General features: G+C 41.1%; 1 long non-coding RNA gene across 1 annotated transcript; it reads left to right on the top strand.

Annotated features, from left to right (window-relative positions):
* Positions 1-420: 420 nt before the first annotated feature.
* LOC116049832 lies at positions 421-20,144 on the top strand. The gene is made up of 3 exons (XR_004104912.2): positions 421-430; positions 10,221-10,227; positions 20,036-20,144. It is a non-coding gene; the product is annotated as an uncharacterized LOC116049832 (long non-coding RNA).
* The last annotated feature ends 466 nt before the right edge of the window (positions 20,145-20,610 follow it).

Here is a 20,610-nt window from a genome sequence, read left to right as displayed (position 1 = left end):
ATGGGTCTCCTGCATCTGCAGTTGCCATGCTATCTTTTGACTGGCTGTAGCTTAGTTAGAGGAGGTTGTCGCAACACGTGCAATTTCTTCCACTTGGCAAGCCGACCGGATGTGATATGAGGGCGTGGCAGCATCGACGATTCCGTACTGCTTAGTTTCATACAGGCAGGTGCCATTCTTTCCCCTATGTTTTGTCTTATTTCACGCTCGCAGCTGCCTGTACAACTCTTGATTGTTGAATCGGTTCGCAAAGGATAATATCTGCGCGTGTGAAGTGATATAACTTGCTTGTGAGCATGTTTTATTGCGCTCGCGAGATATGACATAATCCTGACGCCATAGGTCACCAGCTCCCCCTAACTTCAGTTTTATGAGTGAGAATAGAGTGAATAAGAAAGGAGGTGGAGTCGCCATTTTGTTTAATGACTTAGTCCAATGTACGCAAATATCATATGGGAATTTTGCTTCTTTTGAATATGTGGCTCTTCAGCTAAGGTCCTCCCCTCGTGCTATATTTCTAAATATCTACAGGCCACCTAAATACTGTGCAGCCTTCTTTGACGACTTTACTGAACTGCTGTCTATAATCTGTATTAACTTTGACTGTGTAGTTATTGCTGGTGATTTCAACATTCATGTTGACAACCCCCAGGATAGAGGGACAAAAGAACTGTGTTGTGTTTTTGATAACTATGGACTGACTCAGCATGTGACAGAGCCCGCACACTCTGGACTTGATTATCTCCAAGGGTTTGAACATTTCCAAGGTAGTGGTGACTGATGCTGCTCTCTCTGACCATTCCTGTGTTTTCTTTAATGGCACTATCTCTGTGCACAAAAGTGTTCAAACAAAGGTAATCAGAAAATGATACATCACTGACAACACCAGTGAATCATTCATTCAGCTTTTCTCCTCCACACCCGCCCTCTTTGGAGTCTCAGTCACCGAGCTTGTAGATCATTTCAATTGTAAAATTACAAATGTTATTGATGCCATTGCTCCCACTAAGGTCAAAGCTGTCTCTGGTAAAAAAAAGATCTCCATGGAGAAATGCCACACTGGTAAGAACAGAAAAAAGAGTGTCGAAAAGCTGAACGCAGGTGGCGAAAAACTAATCTCCAGGTCCACTACAACACCTATAAAGAGAGACTTCGCATTCATAATTTGGAACTGAGGAATGCAAGGCGGTCCTTCTTCTCTGACATTATTGCCAGAAACAATAATAATTCACGTGCTTTGTTTGCTACTGTCGATAGGTTAACAAACACTCCAGTACCAGTAGCATCTGAACTTTTATCCACCAAGGCCTGCAATGACTTTGCCATCTTCTTGTCATCTCTCTCTTCAAAGGTGGAGACAACCTTGACCCAAACTGCTATAGACCCATATCTATCCTGCCCTGTCTCTCAAAATTCTTCAAACGCTTGGTCAATAAACAGATTACCAACCACCTCGAATCCCATCATGTCAGATTCAAACGACATTATTAAAGGGGTGATAGAATGCAAAACCGAGTTTACCTTGTCATAATTGAATTACGACAGTTCGGTGGGTAAAATAGGCATACATAGTACCTCAAAGTCCCATTGACATCCCTTTCCTGTGCAAATCTCACAATTTGAAACTGCTGCTGAAAATGGGCGAATCTCAACAAAGCTCATAGTTGACATCAACTCGGTGGCTCTAACTTATTTGGCTGTAGTCTCTACCTTTGTCACGCCCCAAAATGTACATACACCACTGACCTGAGATCAGCTAGTCTTCTGAATAGGTCGTGCAGATCTCAGAAATTTTATACATTGTTCATCTGCTATTTCATTACTAAATTCACTTCTGAGACATTTTTGCAATGTAAAGCTCAAATATACGAAATAGCGAAATACGAAAATTGATGGCTAATTGCAAATTTGGTAAGACGGTTTCGGACTTCAGGAGCTCCACGGAGCCCCACGGAGCCCCGCATTTGGTAGTCCATTTGGTAATCCAGTAACCCAGAAATGGTGACTTTGCCCTGGGTATGGAGCGCCGCGGGCTGTCTCGTCAGACTGTGGGGAGTTCCTGAAGTCCAACACCGTCTTACCAAATTTGCAATTAGCCATCAATTTTTGTAAAACGGCCCATATTTGAGCTTTACATAGTTGATTTCTCGCATAAAAAAAGTCTCAGAAGTGAATTTAGTAATGAAATAGCAGACGAACAATGTATAACATTGCAGTGTCTGAAATTCTATAACCCCTTTAAAAACAACAGACAAAGCCACAAATCTTGGTGTAGTCATGGACTCAGACCTGAATTTCAACAGCCACATTAAGACAATAACATCTGCCTATTATCACCTTAAGAATATATCAAGGGTTAAAGGACTTATGTCTCAGCAGGATTTGGAAAAACTTGTCCATGCTTTTATCTTCAGTAGACTTGACTACTATAACGGTGTCTTTACAGGTCTCCCTAAAAAATCAGACAGTTGTAGCTGATTCAGAACGCTGCTGCTCCAGTCCTCACTAAGACCAAGAAAGTGGATCACATCACTCTAGTTCTGAAGTCTTTACACTGGCTTCCAGTGCCTCAAAGAATTGATTTCAAAATACTTCTGCTGGTTTATGAATCACTAAATGGTTTAGGGCCAAAATACATTTCTGATCTGCTGCTACACTATGAACCACCCAGACCTCTCAGGTGGTCTGGGACAGGTCTGCTTGTTGTCCCCAGAGTCAGAACTAAACAGGGGGAAGCAGCGTTCAGTTTTTATGCTCCACATATCTGGAACAAACTCCCAGAAAACTGCAGGTCTGCTGCAACTCTCAGTTCTTTTAAATCAAGGCTGAAGACCTTTCTTTTTGATGTTGCCTTTCTTTAATTTCTTATACTGCACTGTGAATTTCATTCTCGTATTATATTTATGTTTTTATTCATTTTAACTGCTCTTTAATGTTTTATGTAAAGCACTTTGAATTGCCCTGTTGCTGAAATGTGCTTTATAAATAAAGCTGCCTTGCCTTGCCTGCCTTCTCTGTCATGTTACTCACCGCACTCCACCCATGGGCCATGTCAGAAAACCGCCCTGAAAAAAATTCTTTCACATCATTGACTCACCTCAGTTAACAGTCATCCTCCTTGATTATCCCTGGTTTAAAAGAATAGTTTGGATTTTTTGATGTGGGGTTGTATGAGGTACTCATCCATAGTCAGTGTTATCTAGAGTAGATGGCGGTCGCATGCCCCCAGTTTGGAGAAGCAGACGGGCAATGTACTGCTATGGTTGGGGGCTGCAGAAAAACGTATTTGAGCTACCTAAAAAGGACCTCCTAAAAAAAATCATTATAAGTTTAAGTGTAGGCTATATTTAGAATATTTTCACCACTTTACCTTGCCGTTAAACGGTCCTTTCCTTTGGCACTACATTTTCACAACCGTAGAACAGAAGTTCTATGTACTACCGGCCCTAAAGTTGGCGCAGGAGGTGTGGAGACTCTGGCTGTAGGACTGGGTATCGCCACTGTTGATGCACATTTGTCATCTGGTCTTTAATTTACGCGTGGGTCCAATGTAGAAGGCATGCTTTAAAAGAAACAATTTTTACTCAAATAACTGTCCAAAATCTGAAACTTAAAGTTGGATATGTCAATCCTTTTATTTTAAATAACAACAAAACTAATCAAACAAAATAACCATCTTAACACGTTACCACCATACCTCATAACCAAGGTGACCTCGCTGTGCGCAACACAGCTGAAGCAATTAGGCCACATTTAAATAAACTTTTTCCACCCAGAGCGTTAAACGCTGGCTGCCCATGAAATGGCTCCAACAACCAATTTAATTTACAAGGTCCCAGTTCAATTTTTAGGGTATTCATTCAGGATATTTCAGTTACAATACCAATTTTGCTTGGATATGAAAGAGATTCTCAGAGAACTAATGCTGTAATTTGTACAAGGTGTCATTTCTAGCTCCTGCTTATAAGGTCAGGTTTTGTTTCATGTGTATCTCTGGATGTTTTTGCTACTTCCTGTTTTATTTTGATACTCACTGTCTTGTCTGGTTTCAGGTCACTTCATTTCCTGATCCCCTAATATGCTGCACCTCAGTCATATCTCCAATTTTCCTTCAGTGTATATATACCTGCCCCTTTCCTCAGCCCTTTGCCAGTTCGTCTTGTACCGTTTGTGTCAGCGTTTCAGCCTGTTTCCCCTGTGTGCTTGTGAGTATTATGACCCTCATTTGTCTTCTGTTTTTTTATCCCTGCCTCTCTGCCTCAGGTCATCTAGTTTGATACCAATGAGTTCACTCTAGCTAAAGCAGAGCCTGCTGCATGTCGGCGGAGATTGCCGTTAGTACCACAAAGCCTCTAAGAGTTAAAAGATCAGCCTCTGGATTTTATGAATCAATATTAAATAATTCAAATGAAGACTGATTTGAACCGGGTAATCTCGTTCTTAAACCTAGCCCTAACTGGCTGGAGCGTGCCAAGCATCAGTTCCTGTCATGGGCTGACCAAAAGAAGCTGGAGAACATCAGGACCGCCAGGAGGTTTAACCCGGCAATCGGAAGATCGGTGGTACGATCCCTGGCCCCTCCAGTCTGTTGCTTTCTCTTGGTTTCGGCATGACCTTCCCCAGAATGTGGTTACAGACAGGGATCCTCACTTTGCTTCTCCGTTCTGAAAGGAGTTCTGTAAGTGAATCAAAGCCACAGCCAGCCTCTCCTCTGGCCACCACCCACAGTCTAACGTGTAGACTTGTATACACATTTACCATGTTAGTTTTTTAATGTAATTGTTTTCCAACATGCGTGCAAGTGGGCAGATCCAGATCACTTGAATCTCATGACTCCTGTCTTTCCACAGAATCGATCTGTTTTCATTGTAGCTCCTTGGTGAGTAGAGCAATATGTTTTTCTTTTCTGGATTTACACTCGTGGAACTGGGCGTTTGATTTATGTGTTGGCCCTGGAGAAAAGGCACATCAATTACAAAAACAGAGCAAGAGAGAGATATTTCACATCCTCCAATAAAGGTACACCGGAGATGAGTAATGTGTAGAAGTCAGGTTGCAAGGACAATCATTCTGCAAACATACACCAACTTTTGAGACATTTATTTTTGTTTTTGTTTTGTTTTTAAATAAGTTTAAGGTAAATGTAGCCTAACTATGAACAGGCCTCATGTGTATCAGGTGTAACAGACTCTGAAAGCTTTATCTCATTTAATGTGTTTGTTGACTCACAGTTGATGCAGTAGCAGCCTCTACCTGGTGCTGCTCTATAACTGGCAATATTAGTATTACCCAGGGCTGCTGTAAAGAGGCCTGCTGTGAGCCACTGAATTGGGCAGGAGGTGTCCGGGGGCCTGTACAGTGTACCTCTGAAAGACCTTCACATGCTACAACTCTGAAGGTTCTGGAAATGCATGCATGCACAACACACATGCACAAACACACCCAGTATTCCAGTGGTATTGGAAAATGAATACATTTTCTGGTTGAAAAACAAAGTTGACAGATTGGAGCGTCAAGAACAAACAGCAATCAGAGTGTCTCCAGCATGTCTACACATTTTACCAGTATGAGCATACATTTATGAATCATTGCAGTGCATGTTGGAATGAAATGTATCCAGTGCCTCCTACTTTTCTGGCACAGTAATTGAGTCAAAACGAATTCACAAAATGGGTCCTCAGCATTGTAGAAGTACAATTCCTTAGTCATACTAATACAGGGGGGAGGATGTCACTCAGAAATAATTCAGCCCCACTCCAAGACGTGACCTCAAGCTCTCTGACATCCTTAAGGAGCGGCATGATTTCATCCTAAGTCACCACTCATTGCAACAGCTCACTATTACGATGCAGTGGCACAGGATATGAAGAGCTGGGCCGGGATTTTTTGCCATCGGGCGCTAGGACCAGATGCCAGGCCTCCTGTTTCCAAGAAATCCTTCGTTTTTTGGATGGTTGCATAAAACAGCGGGAAAGTGCCCACACAGACTGTTGCCAAACCCCCACCCTCCACCCACACTCAACACACATTGGCAAGACACTTTTGAGAAGTAATGCTCTGGTCTCTTGGTACATACCTGATAGCTATACTGCACAGTAAGTGCTTTATTGTTGGAAAACATTTAGTAGGATGGGTGGTGGGGGATACCCAAATTGCTTTTGGATAGTCTAATTAAATTACAAACATAATTGTTCAGAAGGAATGTCTTTAATGCGATGTTACACTGTCTAAGGTTACTGCAGTGGTGAGTCTAAGACTACAAAGACATTTTCAGTCCTACAGGGTTTCTAGGGGATTTTTTTGGAAAATCTTGCAGATTTTCAAAGTTACAATATGATAATAAAATAGTTTCAAATCACTTTGATTCCACAGGCAGATACCCAACTGTGGGGCTGACATTGAGCACTACCTATTTTACTTTGTGGGCTCATTTTACTCTGTATGATACTCTGTACAAGTGCTGAGGTTACAAGACTACATGTTGCTCTGAGGGAAGATAAGTTAGTCTTTACCTGAAAGTAAACACTATGGATTGGCTGAAAGAGTGAAACAATGTATCAACATTAGAACCTACATTGAGAATATGGTATTCTCTAGGCAGAAGTGGAGCACATAAGTAGAGTTGTCAGTCAAAACCTACCATGGGAAGCGCCGACCCTGAGACTTGAAGGGGAATTCTTTTTTTTTCAACCTAATTCTTTCACACCAATACAGTATGTTATGGTTGTGTTTTAATGTTTTGGAGAAGCCAAAGACAAATTTCCACCAAGGTGGACAATAATGTTTAATCTAAACTTCAAGCTAAACATTTCGGGCACTGTCGCCACTATTAGCGGTCTCCGCTCATACTACTGTTCTCATAGGGAATTAATTGAATCCTGCTGGTATTGAAGGTGTCTGAAAACACAGCGTAAAGCACAGTATGTTGTAGTGTGCAGCGACCTGTCACAGGTTGTGCGATGGTAGATCGTGTGCAATTCACATTTAAATCGGCCCGCGACCGACTCGCGTCCAACCCATCTTTCGACCTGGCTCGCAAAGCCTAGTCAACCAACGTGGGTTAACCCTTTCAAACACAAAGTTCGCCCTGGTTCAACCCTGGTTGAGCCATCGGTGTGAAAAGGGGTATAAAGAGTTGGAGAGAGGAGTGCCGGGGACAGTTTGTTGTGTTGGAGTACAGAAAGCGTAGCTTTGTCTTTCCACATTTCTGAATTGTGTCAACGAAATGTAAAACTACACTTCGCGCAGGTTTAATAGACATTACCTTTGGGTACAAACAGGCTAAAGTTGTGGCTATTTGTGCTACAACTACAAATGGATTCTAACACTCCTTTGCATACACTGCGCCTTAAAGACAATCTGTAATGACCATTTTAACTGGGGATGACTACTGCCAGCCAAAGAGTAGAAGATATATATATATATATATATACTAAAGCACATTATCCTAAAAAAAAAAATGCTCTTCCAAGAGTGGAGAGCTCCAGACAGAGCAGAGATAAGCTAATCATATTAGCTAAAATTACTGTGTTGAGGCATAAGTAAGTTACACACAAAAGTATGGCAGATAACAGCAATTACTCAATATTTCCATAATGTTATCAGACTTAAAATTACAGTACAATCAGAACCTGTCAGAGGCAAAAACAACACTTTTAGACGGTGCACATTTGCCCCAAAGAATTGCATTGCAGCCTGTTCCCATTAGTCGCTTAGATGCAAAAGCATGAGAAATAGGGTCCAGGTTGAAAAATACAGAAATTCCACTTTAATCCACTTTATTTTTTCACAAATAGGCCTACTGTATGTGAAAATCGTTTTTACTTTTACTTTTAAATTAAAATAGCAACAGCTGCAGTATCAATAGATGATATATCCTTACATAAAACGTGAGTAAAATTCTAATTTTAGTTTGACATTAATGTTATCTGTGTTTAATCAGAAGCAGCAGTATTCCTTCTGTTTTAGGAGCTACAACTTTCTTTAAGAACAACAGCAAACACTTCCTCTCAGTGTAAAAGCTGTAACTCTTTTGTCACCATTTGCTTGAGAATGTCAACATTTCAATGCACTCCTAAAGTTTGAACCAATAAATACAGTTAAACAACCCCAAAGTGGAAGAAGAGTCAATGCTGGAGTGTTGACATGGAGATTAAAGACTCCCCCCATGATCTGTGGCCCTCGCCCGGGCTCTATTACTGTGTCAGACATTCCAAGATAAGTTGACGGTGGGGCAGGTGGAGCCTGCATAGCTGCAGTACAGTTCCTTGTCACTCCGTCTATATAAACTTTACATAAACTTTGATCAGGGGATTGAAAGGGAATGGCAGCTATGTTGAGATTTGATTGATGAGCTACAGTATATTAGTCTCAACAAAAAAATCCAGAGTTATCAGTCTCCCCAGGAATTTGCGGAATTTTTAGCCTGCAGTAACCTTCTATTTTTTCTATTTGAGAGACCTTATACATTGTCTAGAACTTTTGATTGCCCTGCATTTTTATCACTCTGATCAAGCTCATGCATTTGATATTTTTTAGATTTTTGAAGACTAAACCATTTCTAATCTAAAACCGTACTTGAACTAACTGTTATGGAGTTATCTGGTTGCACTACATGGCAGCAGGAAGCACTAAAGGGTTCAGTATACTTGAAACAAACTAGTTAGCATGATGTCTGACAGTCTTCTTGAATGCATTCATGGTGTTACAGTTGTGCACGTGAAAAGTTAAAGATCAATCAGCCCCGAAACCTCCAGTTAAATAATAAATGTCGTAAACAAATGTGTGTAAATTATTACAATCATTCACCCAAAGAACCAAGCAGCCCTGTTTTACAATAATCACATAAGAAGTGTTAGAGCATCGTTTGAACATTGTTTTAGTACCTCCTGGTATATACCACAGGAGTTAGACAAAAACATGCTCTAATGCAGTGGTTCCCAACCTGGGGTCCGGGGACCCCTAAGGGGGGCGGCAAAGATCACAGGGGGGGCGCGAGTCTTTATCTGGTTTGAGGTTGAGGTACAAAAAAAAATATTTACACATGTTAAAGAAATTATGGTAATACACTAGAATATATAATGTATACAAAAGTCTGTATAAAAACTATATATTTTTGTTCTCGCTTAAACTTGTAGGCAGGCTACTTAGTAGGCCAAACCTCCGGGACCTCTTAACCTGGGACCTTGCTGTCATCAGGTCAGCTGCTAGCTGATATCATCCTCGTTTTTCCTGCCGCCACGGCATCACTATTTTATGAATGAAACATGGCGGAGAAACGTAAAAGTGCTGATAACTCCTCTGTATCAAAAAAGAAAGTAAGGGAACTTTACCTCAACTTCGGTTTGGGAGGGGGGGCTCAGCTTTTCTTAGACATAAGTAGGGGGGGCACCAAGGAAAAAAGGTTGGGAACCACTGCTCTAATGCATGGGACCTTAGCTGTCTCTGCACGGGCACCTATTCGCTGTTTGTGGGATAGATTCTCTGCCCGAGCCCGACCCCAAACCGGACCCAACCCAACCCTTGGACCGGGCCGGGCCGATATTTTCCGCCGCTATCCTCGGCCCAGGCCAGGCCGGGCCCTGATCAAGCATTTGTGTTTTTTTAATCATTACTTTATTAGCCTTATTCGGTGGGGAGAAATATATGCCTCTCCAGCTTCTCCAGTAGCTCTGGGTATATGTCCTGCACTGACTTGAGTGTGAGGCAGGCTAAACTGTGCTAGGCCTACATCGTGTCTCCCCACTGTTCACGGCCAGTGCGTCAGCATGCAGACCGTGCCGAAGGACAGTATTAATTAGGTGATTGAGACCAGAAAGTCTCCTATATGGTTCCAGGGCTTTGATTATGTTGCTGCCTTGATCTGTTACCCTCACTATTCAGCTGAGGGCGCTAGGGTCGAGTTTCTTTTTACGTTTCTTCATTCGGATCCATTTGCAATTCATTCCATTCTGAATAAACAAACAGCACAGTTTACATGTTTCGTCCTTGTTGCATTAGCCTACCTGTATTTATTAAGATAATTCTAAACAGATTTCTGTAGTTCAAACAACTTGGAATTGTAGTTGAGAACATCAGTTATAACGGCCCACGTATTAAAAAATTGTCTGGTTTAAATCGGGCTCGGGCTCATAATTACAGTTAATGTGTGGGGCCGGGCTCGGACGCAACGTGCACGGGCTCGGGTAGGGTCGGGCTTGATTTTTTGGGCCCGATCTAAGCTCTAGTGTGGGATTTTTGTGCGCTTAAAGGCCTCCTGCTACAACGGACCAGAATTGTGTGTTGTAAAATGTGAGGAATCTACATACGTGTATCTCAATTAGGATGGACAGAGCCGTTTTTTTATAACGCTGTTTATTCTAACTGATCTGCTTTTTTTCTCTAGAACACCACCTCATCAAGAAACACATCCAGTCAGGCAGACCATCTGGAAACAACTTATTCCCCCCTTATACCAATCTAGTGAGTCAGCTGATCTCCCCACTGAAGGCTATGTGATCTTTTGACCTTTCAGCAGATCTGCTCCAAATAAAATGTCTGGTGGGTGTTAAAAGTAATAGTGAGCAGGAGGCACTCCCAGTGTAGAGTGATTAGGAAAAACAACAGCAAAGCACTTCACAACAACTTAGCAGCCAGCTCCTGGGTTTTATAGGCCTGACTGGGCAGAAACAAGCTGCTCTGCTAACATTTCGTGTCTAGCAGTCATTTTAGTTCGGCAATAACTTGCACACTTTTAGACAAAGCAAAGTATTGTTAAGAGAGTTACCTTTTTTACACGTGTTTAACATAATATTTTAAATAACTTGATAGAGTAAAGTCAGCAAGTCAGCGGCTGATGCTTGATGCGGAATGTTGTAATACAATCTTAAAATGACACTTTATCGTCTCCATCACTGGGCGGCCAAATGCTTTGTCTACATTTCAGACATGCCCTGGCACAGAGACTTCACCTGCTGAGAGAAAAGGCCCTGTTTGTTCCTGCTCGGCTGAGTTCAAGCATGCTATTCTCTCCAGATAGAATCTGTTTGGCTTCGATTGTGCTGCTGAGGTGAACAAGAACAAGCATTCTCACCTGTCACCACAGAGTTGATACTTAACAAAAAGCAGGATTTTGGACAGCTTTAATATGCACAGACACAGTTTAACGGCTTTCATGGAGCAAACTGGAAGTTTAAGGGACTGTATGAAAATGATTAAGGGGTCAGAATAAAGGAAATATTTTGTATTTAATTGTTTGTTGAAGGGAGAGTAGTCAAAATGAGTTGGGAGGGGCTTTTAAAAGGTTCTCATCTGTGAGATATATATATTTTTTTTTCTTTTTTTTTTTTAAAATTGCAACAATTGCAGAGCTATAGCCCCTCATCAACCTCAGAGATAATGCCTGTGCCTGTTTTACTAATTCAGGGAGTGATAATAAGTGTTCATTCACGTAATTTTTTACGTGAGGCTTGGAGCCCCTCATCATACCAATAATTTCCATACAGTCCCAAACCTAAGTCTAATCAGTGCCATCAGAAGCAGGACTAAAGATCTGTGGCCTTGACTGCCTGCACCCCTACCTTAAAAACCCTAAAAATAAAGAGAAATTCCGAGTCACAAAAGCAGCCGCAGAGATGAGCATGATGATAGCTGTGATGGCAGCCTTGACACCCTGAGTGCAGATGAGGGGAAGATAAGGTAAAAGTGTTGAGAAAAGCAATATCCAGATAAACTGGTTGCCCCTGCAGATAGCAAGTGTTGAAACAAAGGTATGCGTGCTAAGTGGACACTCTTGTTTCTTCCATAACGGTCCAATACACAACACAGCTGGAGCGAGAGAGCCTGGAACATAGGCCAATGAGGCCAAAGGCAGGCATTTTAAAACGTGTGAAAAATGTTCATCCAGCAGCTCAAAATGGATCTAACACTCCGGCCCATCTGTGCCTTGCAGACCATCGTGGATGTAACTTTGTGGATGACTACTGCCAGCCAAAGAGCAGAAGAAATCCTATATCAAAGCATATTTAGCTGGAGCCTTGTAGAGGTTCCACACAAACACAACTCGCAACATCAACATACATGGTCCAAAATTCCTAGACCTTATCACAGGACCATAGGACATGAAGTAATTGGCCGTCCTCTGACCAATTGTTAACAATCTGGAATTGGGAATGGGAATGAGGCACACCCTCACATCACGTGACATAGTTTTAATATTCTTACAGATGCTGTCCCACTCCTCATCATCCAGTCTAATACTCAGATCCCTTCCCCATATCTTTTGAGGGCTGGCAATGCCCTGACTTTTTTCTTAATAAAGAGCCACTACACTTTATCAGAATACAGCCTAGAAAATCTGCCTCGAAAAATTGGAAATATTGGATAGGAGAGAACAACACAAAGAAATGCCACTTTTAGACCCGCCTCTGATTGATTGGTCTCATGGAAGAAGGAGGGTTGCATATCAAGTGCTTTGGGGGCCTTCTGTAAGTTATTTTGGGGTACAATTGTTCTGGATTGTGCTAGCAGCAACACTGGCGGACAAGCAATTGGTCCGTTCCGAACAGGCAGGTCTTGAACAGGCACTGCACTAGTGAATCCTAATGCACTGGGGTTCAGCCTGCCAGATGTCAGTCCAGGAGACCTGTCTAAGTAGTGTACAGTGGCTTTATCAGAGAGTTTCCCCCGAAAACAGCTGCTGCTGCTGCTGCTGCAGATTATACAGTAAAAACTGAAAGACGCTAAAAAGCTGTGTAGAGCTGAAGTGAACTGCATAGGTGGGGGAAATTCTCGGTACTACAAGCAACACTTTTCACCTTACACGCAGTAATTTGATCCTTTGATATTATACTGTAAATATATTGATAAAGTGAGACTTTAAGAAGGTTCTTCAAGAAGCTTTTCTTCCAGATCAGTCAAACACACATGCACACAAAATAAACTGTGTGATCTATCAAAAGATGTAATCCAAAATCTACTGTTCTCTAATGTACTAATTATTTGGGTCTGAAATGAAAACCTGTTAATAACAAGGTCTGTGGATTATCACGAGGAACTGGAACATTGTTTCTGAAAAGACACTTTGCTGTTGTTTTTTAGAAATTTCATTTTTCAATGCTGTGAGCAGCATAAACACCATTCCATTCGCCTCCATTGTAGGTAGAAGGAGGGGGGAGGAATCCCAGAGGCATATATCTCAAAACATGGACAAATTACCCAAAACCAAATGATCTGAATGCCTCTAATTAGTGGTGAGTGACAACATGTTTTGGGTGAACCAACCTTCTAGCATAATGAGAATGAGAGAAGAATAGGCAGAAGAAGAAGAAATGAGTGCACTATAGATAGGAAGAGGGAGGAGTCAACAGAAGTCAACAGCGGTCTGATTCAGGAACCAACCTGAATCTAACCTTTGACCCCAATATGTCTGCCCAGACAGTAATGGAGAATAGTGCTCTTGTGTCAAAGATAAACACAGGTGAGCTAACATTCTTACCAAACAACTTTCATGGCTACATTATGTCATAACCAAGCAGCTGCAACTCAACACCGGCCTGAACCATTGACCTAGCAGCACAGCGCAAATCATTTTAAACCGAGATGACTGGATAATAAGTAAGTTGGTACACCGGTCCAGTAAATCACTTCCATTGAGCCAATGTAATATCTATTAGTGTTAGCTTCTGTTGTTATTCTACTGTGGTTTCTGTTGGCCACGTGCACAGCTGCTGCCCAGTGCAGCCCCCAGCTAGCGTAGCGGCTGCTTAATGTGTTATCCAGTTGGCTCGTATGACTGTATCAACAAGACCTGTTTTTGCTCGGCACACTTTTAGTTAGCGTGACCCCCCCCCTTTCACCCAAACAGGTCCCTCCAGCACATGGGGAAGCCACGGAGAGTTCCTGGGCCAGGGGCTATAGTGGACCTCTGTGGATAGTTGTCCTTACGGCAAAATAAAATGATTATGTCCAATTGTCAGGTGAAATGTTTACTCTTGAGGCTTAAATGTTGATGATTCTGGTATCAGGTCAGTGTTTTCCTTTGGTTGGAAGACAGATTTTGGTGGTCTCTTTAGCAGAACTGAAGGCTTTATGTCCTTATTATCTTTATTCTTTATTATTATTATTATTATTATTATTATTATTATTATTATTATTATTATTATTATTATTATTATTATCTCTTAATCAACAGAATGTTGTAAAAGAAAAACAAAACAAAATAAAAATACAAAATAAAAACACAAACGTAAACAAATAAATCCGAATTTACCAAAGAACAAAAAAAGTTTGAGAAGGAGCAGGCGGAAGCATAATGCTTATATAGTCCTGCCCCTACTTCACAATATCATATTATTACAAAAACAAATACATATGCATGTACATGTGTGAAAATGTGAACATTGTAGTCATATCTGGGTGTGACATTGGACCACAAAATCTGTTGGAAACCTCATATAAAATATGGGCAAGCAAAGTTGGCAATGAGCAGTTTGTAGTTCTGGCAAAAACAAAGCACTAATTGGATCATGAAGCATTACACACAGGGATGTCGGACTGGGGGTGGAAATGGGACTGAATACCCAGGGCCCTCATGTGAGGAGGGCCCAAAAAGATGCTAGAATGAATAGCTGTGGATGCCAGGAGGGGCCCATAGAGAATGCCTTTCTAAAGGGCCAAGAATGTTGTGCTACGCCCCTGATTACACACTGTATTGTTCACTCGTGTTACCATATCTGAATTACTGTTTGGAGGTATGGGTACAAAAACACATTACACTCATTATGCATACTACAACAAAGAGCTGTGAGGATAGATAACAATGTAGATTATCACAAACACTAACACGCTGTTTTAAAGTCACATGCTTTGAAGTTCATGACTCTGGTAGAATTTAACGCAGCACAAATACGTATAAAGCAAGAAATAATTTACCTCTGGGCAACCTAAAAACATGTTCTCACACAGAGAGGAAGGGAATTTTTATTAGAAAAAAAACATTGAAGCATATGTGTATTTCAATGGGGGAATCTTTGCAAAGGTTTGGATATTGAACCTTAGCAAAGTACTAATATGAATCAACTCAAGAAGATTGAAGAGGAATGGGGATGAGGAAGTGTTGGTAGGATGAACGTGCGTGAGGTAATTGGTATATCTGATTGACACTGGGTAGATCTTTTGTTTGTACATAATAGCGTTGGGATAGTTGTTTGTGAAATGTATATTGTGATAATTATGGATCCCCACCGCCTACTGGTCTCCTGCATATGGGTCCTCCTTTTGCTAACCGTGACACATTCTTTTATAAGAGGAATAAATACTTTTGCCTTTAGATGTGTTTGGAAGACAATTTGTACAAATCAGTTTGTGTGAAGCATACTGAGAAGGCCTTTACACACCTGAAAGTCTGAACCAAGGTTCATGTTTTTGTCACATTGTAACATTTGATCTGGCTACAGAGCATTCACAGTCACTCTCTCTCTCATGTACACACTAAGCACTGAGCTGTTCCTTAAAGGAGCTTCCCCGGTCTTATAACACCAAGATAGCCTGCCAGAGCTTCCTGTATTTGGTCTGAATGTCTGAACCATCCAAAAAATGCTTTCACACTAGAAACGAACCGGACCATGGTTCAGCTTGATCCGGACCGAGACTACCTTTGGTTTCGCAACTGTAATTTTGGTTCGGATCAAAATGAAAAGTCAGAAAGTCCGGATCAAACAAGAAAGGTTTGAAAGACCCCTTAAGTGTGATTTATGCTTCTGCATTAAATCTACGCCGTGGCTATGTATGTAGGTCCATGGAGACACCGATCCTATGTCGTAGCCTGACGTGCACCTCTCAAAAAATGTAACTACATGTCGTGGCGACGCATGTCGCTCGGCCGTTGTTTGGTAGCGTTGCATTTCCCCCGACTCATTTCCTGGTTCTGCTTCTCCATAAACAACATGAAATCAAGGAGAGGGTTAACTTCCCGTGCTACAGAAAGAACAGGGGAGACACTTTGTTTCTCTCACTATGACTCTAGAGTCACTACTCACTCTGAAGATAATCACCATCACTCTCTCATTCTCTCTACCACACACTCCCCACACACACACACACACACACATGCCGGCCCTGATATTCTCTTAAAGAGATTGACGCACACACCAACGCACGCAAGTATGAACTTCAGGCCACTTATGTAGGCTACAGCGAAAGCTTTGCGTGGAGCCTCCGCAGAAACATAAATCACGCTTTAGTCATCCTCAGGTTGCATTTTCTTCTGTTAAAGCATAACTCTCGCCAAAATGCAACCTAGGGTCTTTTTGTGAATGTACCCGAGTCAAACTTTCGTTTAAAAGCATATTTAGGACGGAATCGCCACTTTTAAGATTTACCGTATTTTTGTTTTTCGGTCAAATGGCCTTTTGAATGGGAGTGCTAGGGGCACTTTTATGCTAGCCTCAAAATAGCTATTTTTAAAACACTAAGAAGGCTCGACACAACATGAGACTTTGCTCGAAGTATCACCAGGGGCTCTACATATGAACTCAAGCATTGAGAACATTGTTTGTGTACACAGAGTTACTAAAAAGAAAGGTTTTGAGCAACTCACGTTAGCAGTTGTTGTTTAGACTATCCGCCATTTTCACAGTCAAAAATAGGCGATCTCTGAATGCGAATGAACGGACTCCATAGGAGGAAATGTCATTCTTATATGAGGCTCCTTTTTCAACTACAAGGTCAATATTGTGTTTCACTAACAACAAAACAACAAATTATCTGTGCATTTATATGGAACTAAGCTTTTGGAGCTTTCCATCTTTACTCTCCTCCCTTGACTATTTCTGACTGGCTCGATAGACGGCGACCGGAAGAACAACAGCTACAGTGAGTTATTAAAACCTTTCTTTTTAGTAAACTCTGTGTAAAATACGGTAAATCTTAAAAGTGGCGATTCCGTCCTAAATATGCTTTTAAACTAAAGTTTGACTCGGGTACATTCACAAAAAGACCCTAGGTTGCATTTTGGCGAGAGTTATGCTTTAAGCAGCAAACTCGTAAAATGTATCATTTGGAACAATCTAACATTAACCTCATATCATTCTTTGTCATGCTGATTGTATTAGTAGAAACGATGACATTGCCTTCTGTAGAAGGGGAGGAAGAGCTTCACAGTCCTCTGGCTTTGTCAACGAAGGATTTACTCAACCAGTGAGATTATTTCTGCTCTGCTGCAGAGAAATGTTTGTAAGACCAAAACTGTGATCTGCCAGGGGGGCCCTGGTCCCCAACCTTGCAAAAATACAGGCCCATTGGTTTTTGCTTGTGTAAACGTTGTTACCACATTACAAATTTTAATCATTCCTGTGGCCCAGCGAGAAGTCGCTAAGCTGTGCAGCTCTACCGTAATGCATGGCTGCACATGGTACTTCCAGCCTGTCATCAGATGTCACTCTTGTTGACGGCACTGAGATGTGGGGCAACTTTTTTTTTTCTTTTTTTTTTTTTTACAGCTCCTCATTTTTTCTTCCTTTCATCTCTGCTTCCTTTTTACATTTCATTCCATGCTTATAAATTCTTATCATTTCTTACTTGTTCTTACTTTTTGTGGTTTTAGGATTTTTTTTATCTACTTTTGCACTTATTTTGCTGTGGATAACAAACCTCTGTCTGTTTGTTCAGCCTCAACAACACAGCTTGCTACTATGAACAAAAGTTCATATACAAAGGTACAAACAGATACATGAAATAGACACTACAAAACATGAACAAAAGAAAAGACAATACCATAAAAAAAAATACATTTACATTTCATAATGCCAAAGCATGTGTTAAATCATTTGCTATTATATTCATTTAATAACTTGGCTTTTGGCTTGTCTAATGGCTTTTTTGTTTTTAATATCAAATAAAAGGGTGCTAAATTGCTGAAAGTCAGTAATAAAGTGCAGGAAAGTTGGCTTGGTTCCTGACCATTTTTTCTTATGGATATGGAATTTTCCAAAAAATAATAATAATAGTTGTATAATATTCATCATGTTATTTTCAAACTACATATGTGTTGTAGTTACCACCGTTCACACTGCTGACCTCCTCGCACTTCCTGTCAGTGACCCACAATGCCCTCTGTGGGTCAAAGGTCACACCCCTGGACAGATGTCGATCACACACACAAATTCCTTAGGCACTTTCCTTCATCCCGTCCCCCAGCTGTCAGTGAGCCCAAACATAAACCTTGCCTTGGTCTTACAGTAGGGGACTAGACAGATGGAAAACTAGGGAGGAAGAACAACATCACGTTAAATACGGACGCTTGGTCAGGTGCCTTTGGCATTGTTATTGACACTAAAAGTCTCCTTTAGCTTCAGATCTAAACGCGCTGAGTCGGGACTATTGGCGTCACTTTTGATGCAGTTAGGTTAAAGAAAAGATGGTGAGTGGGCTTTAAAAAGATACGTTTACGTGACACGCGGGACAAGAACGGGACAGATGGGTTTAGGAAAAGAAGAATGGGACAGTTGGGTTTAGGAAAAGAAGAACCAGACAGATGGGTTTAGGAAAAGAAGAACGGGACAGTTGGGTTTAGGAAACGAAGAACGGGACAGTTGGGTTTAGGAAAAGAAGAACAGGACAGTTGGGTTTAGGAAAAGAAGAACAGGACAATTGGGTTTAGGAAAAGAAGAACGGGACAGTTGGGTTTAGGAAAAGAAGAACGGGACAATTGGGTTTAAGAAAAGAAGAAAGAGACAGATGGGTTTAGGAAAAGAAGAACGGGACAGATGGGTTTAGGAAAAGAAGAACGGGACAGTTGGGTTTAGGAAAAGAAGAACGGGACAGTTGGGTTTAAGAAAAGAAGAACAGGACAACTGAAATCATTTTCTCCATATACACATATCATAGCTCAAAAATATTTCCAAAGCTAATAGTCTCTCTGATTTGGTCACAGAAGTTAGAAGATAGTGAAGCATAGTGAACTCACAGCAGAACATGCAGAGAGACTTCTCTCATCTTTCATCGACCCGCTCCTCGCTGACTGCAGTGCGCAGTGTGTGCGAAGCAACTGGGCCCCAATGCTCCGCCTACACTAACACTAGTATCCTCCCTTCACAGCACATTTAAGACAAATATAAGTAGCCTATTTTATTTTGTCCTCGTTGCTTTGGGGTGATCTTGTGATCCAGGCTTAGGTCCCTGATGTGAAAGTCCCCTTACTGTTTTACTGTATATTCCATTATATTTTTGATATATTTTGAATGTCATCTGTGTTTTTCTTCTCATAGGATAAATAAAGGTATTCCCACCATAAATTGGTGCATAAAAGTGTATCAGAATGCAGGATATTAGTCTTTGATGCTCAAAATAACCCTGGAGGAAGACACCCAGACCCCACACTTTGATATGCTTGGGAAGAAAGCAAAATGCCCCAGTTAACATCTTGACACTGTGAATATTTAGGACAGCATGAGAAACTCTTCCATACAGCTGTGCTTCAGTGGCTAAGATGCCTTTCAATACCAAAATGTTGAATAAACTTCTCAGACTCCATTGCAGTTGGGAAAGAACTGCTTTGCTTGCATAATGTTGTAACTTAAATATTTACTGGTGAAAATATATCTTGTCGACCACAGTTATGGCCACAAATTGCAGTATAAACACTGTAGGGGCACATTCTGTCATGTGTAGGACTGCCTCTCACAGATTAGTGTACACAGTTGAAGAACAATGGCCACCACAGGGCGAGTTAGCATGAAGGGAGGCAGTAAGTTGATGAACCATCTTGTGCTTGTGGAGTCGGTATACAAGTTTATTTCATGGTTCAATTAACAATATCAAGAAGGCACCCACACACCAAAGCTCCTAAAAAATTGATCTCATACAGCCAAGGGTGTAACTTTGGTGGGGGGGGGGGGCACAAAACAGTGGGGGTCTGGGGTCCTGTGCCAGAAAAATATTTTCTATTTGAATCCTATTTCCTGCATTTCTACATATGTTTAGGGACTATGGTGATATATATATATATGTATATATATATATAATTAAGTTGATCATTATGATAAATTCTTTCAGAAAGAATAGTACTTAACTATGTATAAGAAAAAGATGTCTTACTTTCTTTATTGTTTAAAATAGGGGCCAATCACCAAGACTTATAAATAAAATAATTTTAAACAAATTTAAAAAATGTGTGGGGTATTTCCCCCTGTCCCCAGTGGAAATTACGCCTTAGAATACAGCTACATTTTCATCAGTTATAGACCCTTTGCATGTGACGTCACGCTCCACTTGCGCGAATTATGAACGCCATGGGACGACGGCGGAAGAGCTATGCTCTAGACGGATTTCGTTTAGTTTTCGTTCGTGTTCTCACATTTACAATCTGCAGAGTAATCCTCACCAACACAAGCATGTGTATGTATTGCCTTTCTGTTTTAAATGAGTGATAAATAAAATTATCCTCAACTAGCTAGCTGCCGTGCTAACCAGCTGTCCTGCTAACAGGTCCAACCCGATGATGACCCACATAACTAACATCGGTTATTCACTGACCTAGCTACATATCCAAAAAAGAAAGCCGTTCCCTTGATCATTTAACTTAACGTTTATTAACGTTTTTATTTAAGAAATTTATTTAACTTTAAAATATCG

This window comes from Sander lucioperca, chromosome 17 (assembly GCF_008315115.2).
Source record: "Sander lucioperca isolate FBNREF2018 chromosome 17, SLUC_FBN_1.2, whole genome shotgun sequence".
NCBI lineage: Eukaryota > Metazoa > Chordata > Actinopteri > Perciformes > Percidae > Sander > Sander lucioperca.
Note: the sequence above shows the minus strand (reverse complement) of the source record. Positions and strands in the feature narration are given on the sequence as shown.